At 42.6% G+C, this 13,884-nt stretch overlaps 2 long non-coding RNA genes across 3 annotated transcripts in view; one reads left to right on the top strand and one right to left on the bottom strand.

The window, feature by feature from the left end:
• LOC137220051 (uncharacterized) overlaps positions 1-13,884 on the bottom strand; it is a 29,547-nt gene that overhangs the window by 13,276 nt on the left and 2,387 nt on the right. Inside the window, exons 2-3 of the long non-coding RNA XR_010941435.1 lie at positions 9,770-9,868; positions 615-907 (exon numbers count right to left, since the gene is read on the bottom strand). This is a non-coding gene — a long non-coding RNA (uncharacterized lncRNA). The remainder of the gene's footprint in view (positions 1-614; positions 908-9,769; positions 9,869-13,884) is intronic.
• LOC137220045 (uncharacterized) lies at positions 1,230-6,362 on the top strand. Of its 2 annotated transcripts, none has more exons than XR_010941429.1 (3): positions 1,230-1,618; positions 2,164-2,302; positions 4,568-6,362. It is a non-coding gene; the product is annotated as an uncharacterized lncRNA (long non-coding RNA). The 2 variants fall into 2 exon arrangements; XR_010941428.1 differs by having other exon boundaries at positions 1,231-1,618; positions 6,107-6,362.

Here is a 13,884-nt window from a genome sequence, read left to right as displayed (position 1 = left end):
TGGCAGAAGAAATGGCAGAGAAATCAATGACTCTACAGAATACGGTGAGAATTTGGAGTTCTGGAGGCAGTCTAAAAGGGAAGGGATAAGTGGGAGAGATGGGAAGGTGAGGAGAGGGAAAAACCACTAAGCTGGACCGCTCCATGAGTGAGATCAGCTGATAAAAGTCCTCCTAGGATGGGATAGCTAAAGAACTTCCGAGGACAGAGGTATCTAATATTTAATCTAACGTCACGTAGATCCCTTCCATTCCCCAAAGGAGCAGGCACAGCCCTGGACAGGGACAGCACACAGATGGCAAGCCCGTCCACAAATGGATAGAACTCCGCACTTGCAGGGGCTCAGGGCCAGAGGTGTCTGTGCACAGAAGCCTCCTCCCACCTTCCACCCTGGCCTCCCAGAATTGGCCAAAATATGGGGGGCAGGACTTTAGGCTTCCGCAGGATATGGAATGCTCGTTTGAACCAGTCTTATCTAGGGAGGCTTCAGCTGGCATCTGAGTCACATAAAATAAAATCATAGTAATAATATCTTAAGATTAAATTAAGAATTAAGTAGTAGGTCAGGTATTTGGCACCTTAGAACATGAAGCCCAGGGAGGTTATGTAACGTACCTAAGGGACCTGGTGTGGCGGTAGAGCTCTGCTCTGTTCTCAGGGTCTCTCGCTCCTGGTCCCTTGTTCTCACTCCACGCCCAGGAGGACAGAACGATGCTGCAGGGCTGCAAGCAGGGTGTCTCCTCGGGCACTGTGTGCTCCTCGTCCCTCCTGAGCTCAGCTCTTCCCCGAGCGGCTCCCACAGGGACCTTGGGGTCAATCAATGACTCGTTCTGCCCATGAGCTAAGCTCAGGATTATGCCCGGCAGGAGTGAGGAAGAGGTTCCTTCCACTCGGGAGACAAATTTTCCCTAGTAAGGGGAAGCATGTGAGAAACAAATTCATTAATAAACTCATCAGTGGTCATAACGATATTTTATCTGAATGTCAGAAGGTTTTCTTTGTTCCCATCAAAGGATTTGGGCCCCCAAACAAGAAGAGTGAACCAAAGGTAGGGAGACATTGGGGCCATCTAAGCAGCCGTGGAGGAAGAGAGTTTGTTTATCACCCCACTCTTCTCTTCTCTAGATAAGGACATGTGTTGACAGGTGAGGAGGGGCAGAAGTTTCTTGAGTGCAAAGTGCCAAGGCACAAACCCTGAGATAAGAAGTCATAAATAGACCGCAGACCTGACCTGGAGCCAGGCTCAGTGTACGTGGGCTGGTAGGACTTGCAGGCCAGGGCCCAGGCTGGGGGGCTAAAGCTGGGCAACTGCTGTGGAAATTTCCATGGGCTATCCACCAGCTCTCGGGAAGCTGTGGAACTCCTCATGGCATGAGGAGGACACAGGTTATGAAAGAGGCACAAGATGTGGTCCCAGGTCACAAGGAGTTAGGCCCCTAGAGAGGAGACCCAGAGATGCTTGCCAAGAAAGCAAGTGAACAAGCAGGCTGGAAAATCTTAAGTTGTAAAGCAGGTCAAGACATGGAACCGGACAAGAAAAAGTCAACATCGCCTTTCAATTATTCGAACCCCATTTCACCTTCGAAGAAAAATGTTGAAAATACAAACTTCACATAAAGGTAAAGGCTGCTTTTATTACTTTAAGTACTATTACAGGGTCCCAAACAATATATGATTTTTTTTAAGGAAAAAAATGTACACAGTTTATTACCAGTTGCTAGAGTCTGAGATATCCTTAAGAATTCACGTTAAAATTGCAAATCATTTTTAATACAGAAGTCAGTTAAAACTTTTCAAAAGATGTCAGTTCCATGTCTTGGTAATTGTTAGCAAAAGCTTTAAAGTGTTCACTTTTGTGTGTGTGTGTGTGTGTGTGTGTGTGTGTGTGTGTGTGTGTGTTCCCTCTCGCTGGAAAGATTCAGGCTGGGTGCTGGGGTAAGGGGTGTGTATGTGAACACATGTGAACCCACAATGTTCACTGTAATGCTGCCTTCCCAATGCACTGGCTCAGATGCTTTGGGGTGCAAGTAAGAGAAACCGTGAAGAGAATTTATTGGTTCACATGGCTGAAAAGTTAAGTTAGGGAAGCCTTCTAATATGGTTTAATTGGGGCTCCAGCTCCATGTCTCTGATTCTCTCTGCCCTGTCCACATTTGTGCACCAGATTCCTTTTTAGGCTGGCTTTCTTCGTGGTTACAAGATGCCTGTGAACAGCAGCTCAGTTAGTACTGACCAACTTAGTTGAAATTTCTTGACAACTAATCTGGGGAGAAAAGGACTACTGCTTCCCTTAACCACTGAGGGTAAGTCCTAGCTTCATTCTGATTGGACCACCCCCAGGACCAATCACTGTGGGCGTGCTATGCACTGACTGGCTCAGGCTAAAAAAACCTATCACTTTGGCAGGTGCGTTAGGATTGGCCTACACCATAGGGGACCACCCCTGGAATCGGGGGAGGTCAATGCCACTCATATTATGGTGACTACACAATGGAGAGAAGGACAAGAGGTGTTGGGAAGACACTCCCAATGTCTACCACACCTTGGTAGCAGTTTAAATTTTGTTTTTTTTTAATTTAAGGGCTACTTTCTAGGTACAAGACACTGTGGGAGGTATTAAGATATGCAGTTTATAATTTATAAGGTATAAAAAGGAAAGTTGAATGAGGCATGCAAATGCTAAAACAAAGTACACTAAAAGTAAAGAAGAGAGACAGACTGTTTCTGGTTGAGGTGATCAGAGGGGTTGTAGCAAGTAACACTGGAATTAGGTCTTAAAGAATGAGTAGCATTTTAATGATTACAGGTAGGAAGGGAGGACACTGGAGGCAAGGGCAATAGTTGGAGCACAAGTTCTAGAAGTTACTGCTTAGGCAGGACCTGTTACCTGAGTACAAAGAATTCTGGGGGTTCAGATGATACCTGAGTAAGTAGGATGAACTGCCCCACAAAGTTAGGGTACAAGGTGAGCCTGTCTTTTATTTTCTCCCGTAAAGAAAACCGGCTTAATTCCCCTTTTGCCTGGTTAGCAGGAAGTTCAGTATCTCCTCCGTGGGGCTCCTTCACTCCTTAATTGTCCCCAAACCCAAAGGCTTACACAGTTCAAAGTAGGGGATGGGGTGGGTCTGACTTTCACATGCAAGCAGGGACCACTGGTCTCTGGTCTGTCTAGTTGCCATATGAGCCCCCAGGTCTCTGTGGCTCCTCAGGAAAGACAATTCCACTCCTGTCACTTTGAGCTTGGCGAACGGTGTTCCTCACCGGTGGTCCAGGACCATGATCTAGGAGCTCTGCTTCTCAGTTAAATTCACAGCTCCCCCATCCACCCAGGCACCAGCTGCCCAGAGACTCTCGGTAAGAGATAGTTTGGGGTCTCCTCATGGATGCAGAATGCCTGTCCTCTATCCTTCCCTGGGATCCACGGCACCAGGAGGCAGGAGTTTCTCCTTCTCAGCTACACCTGCCCTGTAACAATACAGCTATCGTCCCTCCCTTCTATGACTCCCTCCCTGCATGCCTTTCCCCACCACACACACACACACACACTCCTGGGGTTCTTGGGGTGGGGACAACTATGTGACATGCTTTACCATGACCAGGGGGACTAGCTGACACCGCTCTCACTGGCTCAGAGAAAGAAAATAGAACCCAGAGTTTAATTACCTGTAGGACAAGCTGCCCTATCCAGACTTGTAGGTTCACGCCTCCTAGTCTTTTCCAGAGATTGCTTATTTCACTGGAGGGAACCAGGCACTCCTGCACTCGTACTGAAATTTCACATTGACTTTCGACCTCCTTGATCATTGGTAAAATGGAGCCGTGTGTGTGCCCTTGGTCTGTCCTCACCTTTAGGTTGAAGTGTCTTTCCTTGCAGCCCTCCTACTTGCCTTGATTGAGGTTCCTGGCAGCAGGAGCTCTTTCTGTTTGGGGCACATCTCTCCTCTCTTTTCTAAACTCCCCTTCACAGCCTCGCTCTCTTAACCCCTGACCCTGGATAGCTCAGAAGGACGCGGTGCAAGAGATTGACATACAATTAAGCTCTGCTCCTGGCTCTCAGCTTCCAGTATGTTTGTTGCTGCTCTAGTCTACAAACTTGGGGCCCAGATCTGGAAACTGCTCCTAAATTTAAGTGAATTTTTAAAAAGTTTTAAAAAGTATCCAGTGACTCTCTGAGGGAGAACAAAGTAAAAAACATTCAGCAGCTAGAATGGCTGCCCACACATGCTTGAGAATTTAAGGACAAGAGAATGAATTACATACTCTTTCAATTCAGAGGGTACTCTTTCCCAATCCATGTCATGTAATCAGTTATTTCTCCTTAACAACATTCACTTAGAATCAGAACAGTTGCCTGGAGCGAGGTAGGGGGTGACTGGAAAGAAGGGCATGAAAGACTTTTTGGAGGGAAGAAATTTGTTCTATATTTTAATTGGGGTGTTAATTACATGATATATTCATTTGTAAAAACGTATGAACTATAGACTTGAGATCTGTGCGTTTTAATGCATATAAGTTATATTTCAGTTTTATTTTATTTTATGTTTTTGGCCGCACCTCGTGGCTTGCAGGAATCTTCTTCCCCCACCAGGGATTGAACCCGGGCCTCCGGCAGTGAGAGCACCATGGAGTCCTAACCACTGGACCGCCAGGGAATTCCCTATATTTCAATTTTAAAGTGGACAAATTAAACCAATGATTAGGCATACTTGGCTAATGTCCCTATGCTACAGTGTGTTGAAAAGAAGTTAGTCTGGAAAAGAAAAAGCATAACCCTACGGTGAAGGCAGACACGTGCTGCAAAGGCTAAGAAAACGGAGAGGAAAGCAGCCGACATTGCTAGCGGGCTGAGCTGGGATGCTTCCAGTTGTGGGGAGCTGAACCTCTTCTGTAATGTGCTTAATCACTTACAATTGCGCAGTCAGCTAATTACAGTCATTAGGCTGGCCTTAGTTGAACAGGCTTGGGAATCCCTTGAAGTCATTCCCTTAGCTGGTTGGGTTGGACTTGTCTGAGTCCAGCGACCTCCTCAGATTGCGGCCTGTGATGGTGCATTCCTGGTGCTTCAGAAACGATCTGTTTTCACCATGGGGTGTTTGGGCGTACGTGACTAATCTTGGAACCAGTGAGTCATGGGTGTCAGGTCTCAGAGCACAGGGAGAGCACTTGCGGGTTCTGCACTGGCTCTGCTTTCTCGGTGCACCAACCCAGCCTTGCTTAGGTCCAAACCAATCACATTTTGGAAACAGGATTGTTCCTGTTGCTTTCGTTTGAAAGAGCAAAAGAATTGAAACAGTCTGCATGACCATCAGCAGGAGACTGGTTAAATAAATTATGGCTCATGCACATAACATAATACTGAAAAAAGAACGAGGACACTTATCTACGTACTAATTTGGAAAGAGCTTCAAACTATACGTAATCTTAAATCAAGAAACAAAACATAGTGTGCAGTATGAGTGTTAGTATAAAATATAGGGTTGTATGTTTGTATTTGCTTACATATGTATGAAGAAACTTTGAAAAGAGACAGAAAACTTAAGAACAGTGGTTGCATTTCAGTTGGGAGGGTGTAGAGGTGTGGGGGGCATTGGGGTTGGGAAGTGGGTGGGAGAGACATGGAGTAGGGGGAGAATTTTCACTGCAAACCTTTTCAGAATAGTTGTTTAAAAATCATGTGAATGGGGGGCTTCCCTGGTGGCGCAGTGGTTGAGAGTCCGCCTGCCGATGCAGGGGACACGGGTTTGTGGCCCGATCCGGGAAGATCCCACATGCTGCAGAGCGGCTGGGCCCCTGAGCCATGGCCGCTGAGCCTGCGCATCCGGAGCCTGTGCTCCGCATCGGGAGAGGCCACAACAGTGAGAGGCCCGTGTACCGCAAAAAAACCCAAAAATCATCATGTGAATGTAGTACCTAATGGAAGATCGAAATCTATTAAAATGTTCAAAATTTTTTAAAAGTAGGAAAAAGTTTTAGGGAAAGGGGGCTCACCCTATGCAGCGTTCCCACACAGTGGTTTGTGAAGGTGTCGTGGGAAATTCATGTACTTAAAACGGTAGTGGAGGGCTTCCCTGGTGGCGCAGTGGTTAAGAATCCGCCTGCCAATGCAGGGGACACGGGTTTGATCCCTGGTCCGGGAAGATCCCACATGCTGCGGAGCAACTAAGCCCGTGCACCACAACTACTGAGCCCGCATGCCACAACTACTGAGCCCGTGCGCCTAGAGCCCGTGCTCCACAACAAGAGAAGCCACCGCAATGAGAAGCCTGCGCACCGCAACGAAGAGTAGACCCCGCTCGCTGCAACTAGAGAAAGCCCGTGTGCAGCAATGAAGACCCAATGCAGCCAAAAATAAATAAATAAAAATTGAAAAAAACCCCACAAAAAAACAGTAGTGGAATTTGTCTTCATTCCTACTTTCTTACATTTAAGGGATAAAATAGATATTAAACGACTGTTTTCCTGTAACAGAGCCCTGGTGGTGTGGGGCACTCACACTGGGCAGCCTGTGGAGAGGAGGCGTGCAGGCTCTGACCCAGTTGCTCAGGCATCTTCCCACTTTGAAACAGCCCCTCCTGAACTGCTGGTTTTGACTATCACACAGTTATGAGTTGTTTTTATTCTTAGCCACATGCTGTTTAATATATACGCCAAACGGTCCAGGAATTGACAAAGATTCTTCGCTTGACTGTCAAGCTTCCTTGTTTTACCAAACTTTAGACAGGCTCCTGAACCTTCTCCTAGGCCCATCTGTGCATTTCCCTGTAAGATCCAGCTTTATCAAGAACCCAGCTAAGTTGGTTTAGCAAGAACCCGCATCCTCCACATCTGATTGCTGGATATCTGATCAGGCTCCTCAATCGCCAACATCCCCCAGGTGTTGTCTGATCACCCTGGCCTGTCTTCAGCAAGAATCCTTTTAGGTTAGTTTAGCTAGAATCCTCTTTACCCCTAATGTTTCCTCTTAATTATTTTCCATACACTCACCTCCCACCCAGCTCCTTGGCTGTAAATTCCCACTTGCCTATGGTATATTCAGAGTTGAGCCCAATCTCTCTCCCCGCTGCAAATTCCTACTGCAGTGGTCCCTGTACTTATAGCAATGGGCCTGAATAATGTCTGCTTTACTATTTTTTTTTGTTATACGCGGGTGTCTCACTGCTGTGGCCTCTCCCGTCGCGGAGCACAGCCTCCGGACGCGCAGGCTCAGCGGCCATGGCTCACGGGCCCAGCCACCGCGGAATGTGGGATCTTCCTGGACTGGGGCACGAACCCGCATCCCCTGCATCGGCAGGCGAACTCTCAACCACTGCACCACCAGGGAAGCCCCTTGCTTTACCAACTTTAACAAATGCCATGAATTTTTTTTCTTTAACAGAATCAAAAAGAATACTGACGTTAAACACTACTAGGTAATGTGGAGCACGAAAATCATAATTCTACAAAAGTGCCTCAGAATTTTTTCTCCAGGTCTGAAAGTTATGATTTATCAACCTCTTAGCTAGAAAATTAAGCTCTTCTACTTCAGAACCTAGTGTTAAAGAGAAAATATTGCAACCAGTATATAAATTTTCTAAGTATTATCAATAAAGACTAAGCTTTGACTTAGAAATGAAAGATGCAATTATTAAGTAAGCTAGTTGATTTTTACTATGGGTTAGTAATATCAAGATGGTCTAAAAGTACTTGAAACACCATAGCTAATAAATTAGATGAAATTGCAGAAAATGTGGTCCTTTTTAATTTAATTTTTTTCATTTCAAAATCTAGAAGTCATTTTCAGGTGTATGTATGGTAACAATTTAGTGAAAAATGGATATTAATATAGTATCTTGCTGAATACATGTTACAATGTTGGGTTTATCATTCATTTATTAAGCAAAAATAATAACTAGAATTATATAAAGTATACATGTGATAGGCACCATCTTAAGTACTTTACATATATTAATTCATTTAATCCTCAACAACCCTATTACATATAGATACTAGTATTATCCTCATTTTACAAAGGAGGAAACTGAGGCACAGAAAAGTTAAGTAACTACCTCAAGGTCACACAGTTAGTAAGTAGCAGAGCTGGGTTTCTAATCCAGACATTCTGGGTCCAAGGTCCATGCTTTCAACCATAAACTTACTATTTGCCAGGAACTGTCCTAGGTTCTGGGAATACAATGGTGAACTAAAGAAACAAAGATTTTGCTCTCATAGAACTTACATTCCAGTTGGGGGATACAAATGATTAAACAAACAAGTAAATAGAAATATGTTAGGTGATAAAAAGTACAAGGAAGAAAAATAAAGCAAGATAAGGGAATAAAGAGTCCTTTTAAGACAAGTTAAGGAACAGGATAGGTCATATTTTGGTAGGATGATCAGGAAAGAATTCCCTAATAAGGTGACATTTTGTCACAGAACCACACAAAGCATGGGAGTGAGCCATGAGGATGTCTGAGGGATGAGTGTTCCAGGCAGAAGGAAGGGTCAGTGCAAAGTCTGACATGGGACAGTTCTTGGCATGTTAGGCGAATACTGAAAGGAGGCCTTTTTTGGTTGGAATAAAATTAGAGAGGGAGAGGGCAATTGAAAATAACATCTGAAAGATACCTGGGGGTAAGATTATGCTGGGTCTTAAAGAGCAATGTAATAATGTTGGATTTCATTCTGAGTGGGATGAGAAGCCATCAGAGGGGTTTGAGTTTAGAAATAACATGATCTGACTTTTGTTTTCAAGCAAAGAAACAAACAAACAAAAAAAGATCACTGTAAGATGATGTGTGGAAACAGAAGATCAGCTCATTGGCTACTTAGAATAATTCAGGTGAAAGAAGATGTTGGTTTGAACTCGGGTGGCAGTGATGTTGAGGCAAAGATTGGCTGATCAGGGTGTATTTTTCAGATAGAGTGGAAGAATTTGCTCATGGATTTGATGTGAAGTATGAAAGAAACAGAGTAGTCAAGGGGAATGCCAAGGTCTTTGGTCTGAGCAGTGAATGAAGGCCACTTATTTGAGGCAGGGAGCCTTAGGGGAGGAGCAGGGATGGGTGGTAAATCAAGGGTTCAGTCTTGGACATTTTGAGTTTGATAACTAGTGGACATCGTAGTGAAGATCCTTATAGGCTGTTGGATTTGTGAGTCTGGAATTCACAGGAGAGGTTCGTGGCAGAGTTAAAACTTTGGAAGTTGTCAGGTTATGGGAAGTGGATGAGATCACTAAGAGAGTGGGTGCAGACAGAGAAGGGATACAAGGACTGGGTCCTGAGGCCCTCCAATATTTAGAAGTCAGGAAGATGAGGAAGACCCAGCAATTGAAATTGAGGAGAAAACGCTGGTTCTCAAAAGGATAACTAGCAGAGTATAATGTTCCAGGGGCTAAATTTAAAAAAACTGTTTCAAGAAGGAGGGAGTGGGGTGATATTAGAGAAAATGGCAAAGGAAGGGCATTTGAAAATTCTGTCCTCCACAAAAACAATGAAAAAACTGGCAAAAATATTCAGAATCAACTTTTTTTTCCAGAACTTTGCAAACTAACCAAAGGCTTGCAGTAACCTGGGGAGTGAAGAAAAATGGCTGAATCTCAGTAAGAAAAATGAGCTTTGTGGTGGTGTAACTTGCTTTAGTCTCACCTGTGCCCTGCCTCCACCCCCCCACCTCCAGCTATGTGGTAGCTTGAAAAATAACAGTCCACATTCCTGGTTCAGCCTGGCCCAGGGAGCATAATGGAACTGGAACTTTTTCAAAGCCAAATTCTCAGAGCATTGTCATTATTTTACCTGTCTGGTGGTTCTCTAGAAGACTCCACTTGCAAGGCTGTCTGTATGTGACCTGACTCAAGCTTACCCAGTGTGAAAACCATTTTTCTTAAGAAGCATCTGTCAAAAAAAAAAAATTTACAGACATATGTTTTAACTTCGCAGCTGCCTGAGGCAGTAGATCACAGTTGAGACAAACAATAGACTAACCAGAAAGCTTAAGGAGAGCTGGGGAATGAGACATCCACAGGGACTTTGAAAATCTAACATATTCTTGGGACTCTAGAAGGCCACACACATGGCAGGGCTGGGCATATGCTCAGGGAAGGCACTAAGATCTCACCTCTGACTGTGCGGCTCTGCACAAGCAGGAAGTTAGGTTGAGGAAGAGTTGTCAACTGCCTGGCTGAGTGTTGAAATCATGCCCCAGCGTGCACAGAGTCCCTCAGCAAAGACTGGATGATTTATTAGTTCCATGCATTTAAGGAAATCTCTGTCTTATCATTAGCTCACCACTAAGCTAACTGAGTAGAGACTTCAGTGGCCACATACAACAAAATCAGACTTTACAGAATTAGTTCAGAAAAGTCACTAAGCAAACAAAGAATAATAGTACAATAAGCAGCAGCAACAACAAACTCTGGGTTTATATGCGAATGATGTCTCGCCAAGTAAGGAATATCAATAAAAAGATAGAAAGTGTTAAAAAATAGTCAAATAGAAGTTCTAGAGTTGAAAAATACAATAAGTAAAATGAAAAATTCACTAGAGGAGCTCAACAGTAGATTTGAGCAGGCCAGAGAAAGAATCAATGAAATTGAAGATAGGAACCAATTCAGATGATCCAGTCTGAAGAAAAGAAAGGAAAAAAATGAAGAAAAATGAACACAGCCTCAGAAATCTGTGGGATATCATCAAATATAGCAACATACCTATAATGGGAGTTCTAGAAGGAGAAGAGAGAGGGGGAAAAAGACATAAAGAATATTTGAGGAAATAATGGCAGAAAACTTCCCAATTTTGATAAAAAACATTAATCTATATGTCTAAGAAGCACACTGAAGTCTACATAGAATAAACTCAGATAGGAGAAACAACTAGACACATGATAATCAAACTATCAAAGACAAAGACAGAGAGAATCTTGAAAACATCAAGAAAGAAGCAACTCATCATGCACGAAGATCCTTAATAGGATTGACATCTGATTTCTCATCAGAAACACGGAAGGCAGAAATCGGTGGCATGATATAAAGTACTGAAGAAAAAAAACCCCTGTCAATGAAACATTCTATATCTAGAAAAACTATTCTTTAAAAATGAAGGAGAGGGGGCTTCCCTGGTGGTGCAGTGGTTGAGAGTCCGCCTGCCGATGCAGGGGACATGGGTTCGTGCCCCGGTCCGGGAAGATCCCACATGCCGCGGAGCAGCTAGGCCCGTGAGCCATGGCCGCTGAGTCTGTGCGTCCGGAGCCTGTGCTCCGCAACGGGAGAGGCCACAACAGTGAGAGGGCCGGGTTCGCAAAAAAAAAAAAAAAAAAAAGAAGGAGAAATTAAGACATTCCTAAATAAACAAAACCAAGGGCATTCATCACTAGAACATACACTCTCTAAGAAAGAAAGTATGTCCTTCAGGCTGAGATGAAAGGACAATAACTCAAATCCACATGGTGAAATAAAGAAAATGGTAAGAGAAACTATATAGGTAAATATAAAAGGCAGCATAGGTATATTTTTGTTGGTAACTCTTATTTTTTTGCCTGATTTAAAAAATAACTGCATAAAGCAACAATGATAAATATGTGGGGATGGGCATAAAATGAACAGAGATATAACTTGTATAATAATAACAGCACAAAAGAGGGGGGAGAACGGAGCCATATAGGAGCAAAGTTTTTGTATATTATTGAAATTAAGTTAGTATTAATTTGAACTAGAATGTTATGTTAATTATACCCCAGGGCAACCACTAAGAAAAAAGAAGGGAGTGATCAACTGGGTCAAATGCTGCTGATAGTTTAAGATGAGATCTGAGGATTGACTACTTGATTTGGCAACATGGAGATCACTGGTGAGCAGTTTATGGGAATGATGGGGGGTAAAGCTGACTAGATTGGTTCAAGTAGAATGGAAGAAAAGGAGGAGAAAATGGATATAGGCAATTCTTCCATGACTTTGCTGAAAATGGGAGCAGAGAAATGGAGATGGGATGAAGAGTGAGAGACAGTTAAAAGGTTTGTATGCTGATAGGAATAACTGAGTGGAGTGAGAAAAATTGATAATTGCCTTCTCTGTCTCTGCTATTAAGGAAGAAATTTTGAGATCAGAGGGGAATTGCTGCAGCATCATGCTTCTCACCCAAACGTCCCAGGCATTGGCATCTTTGCTTATTGGGAGAATATGTATATACATACATGTGCATGTATGTATACACAGATCTGTGTGTGTTTTGAATAATACTGTATTAATATATTATGCCCATTAAAAAAGATACACAAAAATGTAAATTTTTAGAAGTTTAAGATAAATTTAAAAGAAAGTCGATAATTAAGATGACGTATCATATAATCAATAATATCTCAGGCACTCAGACACTCGGAGTGAGGTACATAGTGAATAAATCCATGCTTCAAATATCTTCTTGCTAATTTTGAATTTTCTGGCTGTCTTTTCATCAGCTGCAGTTAGATTCATCCTTGCTCTTACTTTGTAGTGAGTTTATACCTAGAAGAGTAGTAACGATTGTTATTCGTTGTTTTCTCGTCGTTCACTCTGCCTTTATTATTAGTATTATCTTCCAACTGGTTTTTTTTGGCCCAGATTTCTTTTTTATTTTAACTTTATTATGAAGAATTTCAAACAAACATAAACAGAATATGAACCCCACTATATATATCCATCATACCTTCACAGTTATCAACTCATGACCCATTCTTCCTTCCAGCCCTGTAGCATTTGGAAACTAATCCCATGCATTTTATTATTTCATCTGGAAATAATTCAGTGTGTATATCTAAAACATAAGGACTCTTTAAAAAAAACCTAACTACAATGCCATTATCATAACCAAAAAATTTGAAGGAATCTTTAACTTGAAGTAATGGGGGAATCTTTTTTTAAAAAAAATTTTATTGGAGTGTAGTTGATTTACAATGTTGTGTTAATTTCTGCTGTACAGCAAAGTGAGTCATTTATACATATATCCACTCTTTTTTAGATTCTTTTCCCATATAGATTATTACAGAGTACTCAGTAGAGTTCCCTGTGCTATACAGTAGGTCTTTATTAGCTATCTATTTTATATGTAGTAGTGTGTATATGTCAATCCCAATCTCCCAATTTATCTCTCCCCCTGCTTTCCCCCTGGTAACCATGTTTGTTTTTTACACCTGTGACTCTATTTCTGTTTTGTAAATAAGTTCACTTGTACAATTTTTTTAGTCCGCATATAAGCGATATATTTGTCTTTCTCTGTCTGACTTACTTCACTCAAGATGACAATCTCTAGGTCCATCCCTATTGCTGCAAATGGCATTATTTTGTTCTTTTTTTAATGGCGGAGTAATATTCCATTGTATATATGTACCGCATCTTCTTTATCCATTCCATTGTCGATGGACATTTAGGTGGCTTCCACGTCCGGGCTATTGTAAACAGTACTGCAATGAACATTGGGGTGCATGTATCTTTTTGAATTGTGGTTTTCTCCAGACATGCCCAGGAGCGGGATTGCTGGATCATATGGTAGTGCTATTTCTAGTTTTTTAAGGAACCTCCATACGGTTCTCCATAATAGTTGTACCAACTTATATTCCCACCAACAGTGTTGGAGGGTTAATGGGGGGAATCTTTGCAATAAAAAAGTCAGGTCAGGAAAGAAGGGTGTTTTTAGCACAATAAAGCTGAGGTCATAATTTCACATTTCACATAATTTCATATTTCACAACTTGCACAAACTAGTTGGGGGGTATTTCTCCAGTAAACTAGACTGGTGGTCTCTGAAGAAAAACGAATGTTTATGGTACTGGGTAATGCTGGTCTTCAGGTACTTTAGAGAAAAGCTAACCCTGGCATTGCTGGTGGAGTGAGACTGAACTGGCATAGAAGTACCCAATTCCCTCCTCGCTAAAGCACCAC

This window comes from Pseudorca crassidens, chromosome 2, assembly GCF_039906515.1.
Source record: "Pseudorca crassidens isolate mPseCra1 chromosome 2, mPseCra1.hap1, whole genome shotgun sequence".
Classification (NCBI taxonomy): domain Eukaryota; kingdom Metazoa; phylum Chordata; class Mammalia; order Artiodactyla; family Delphinidae; genus Pseudorca; species Pseudorca crassidens.
This window is presented reverse-complemented; position numbering and strand designations above follow the sequence as displayed.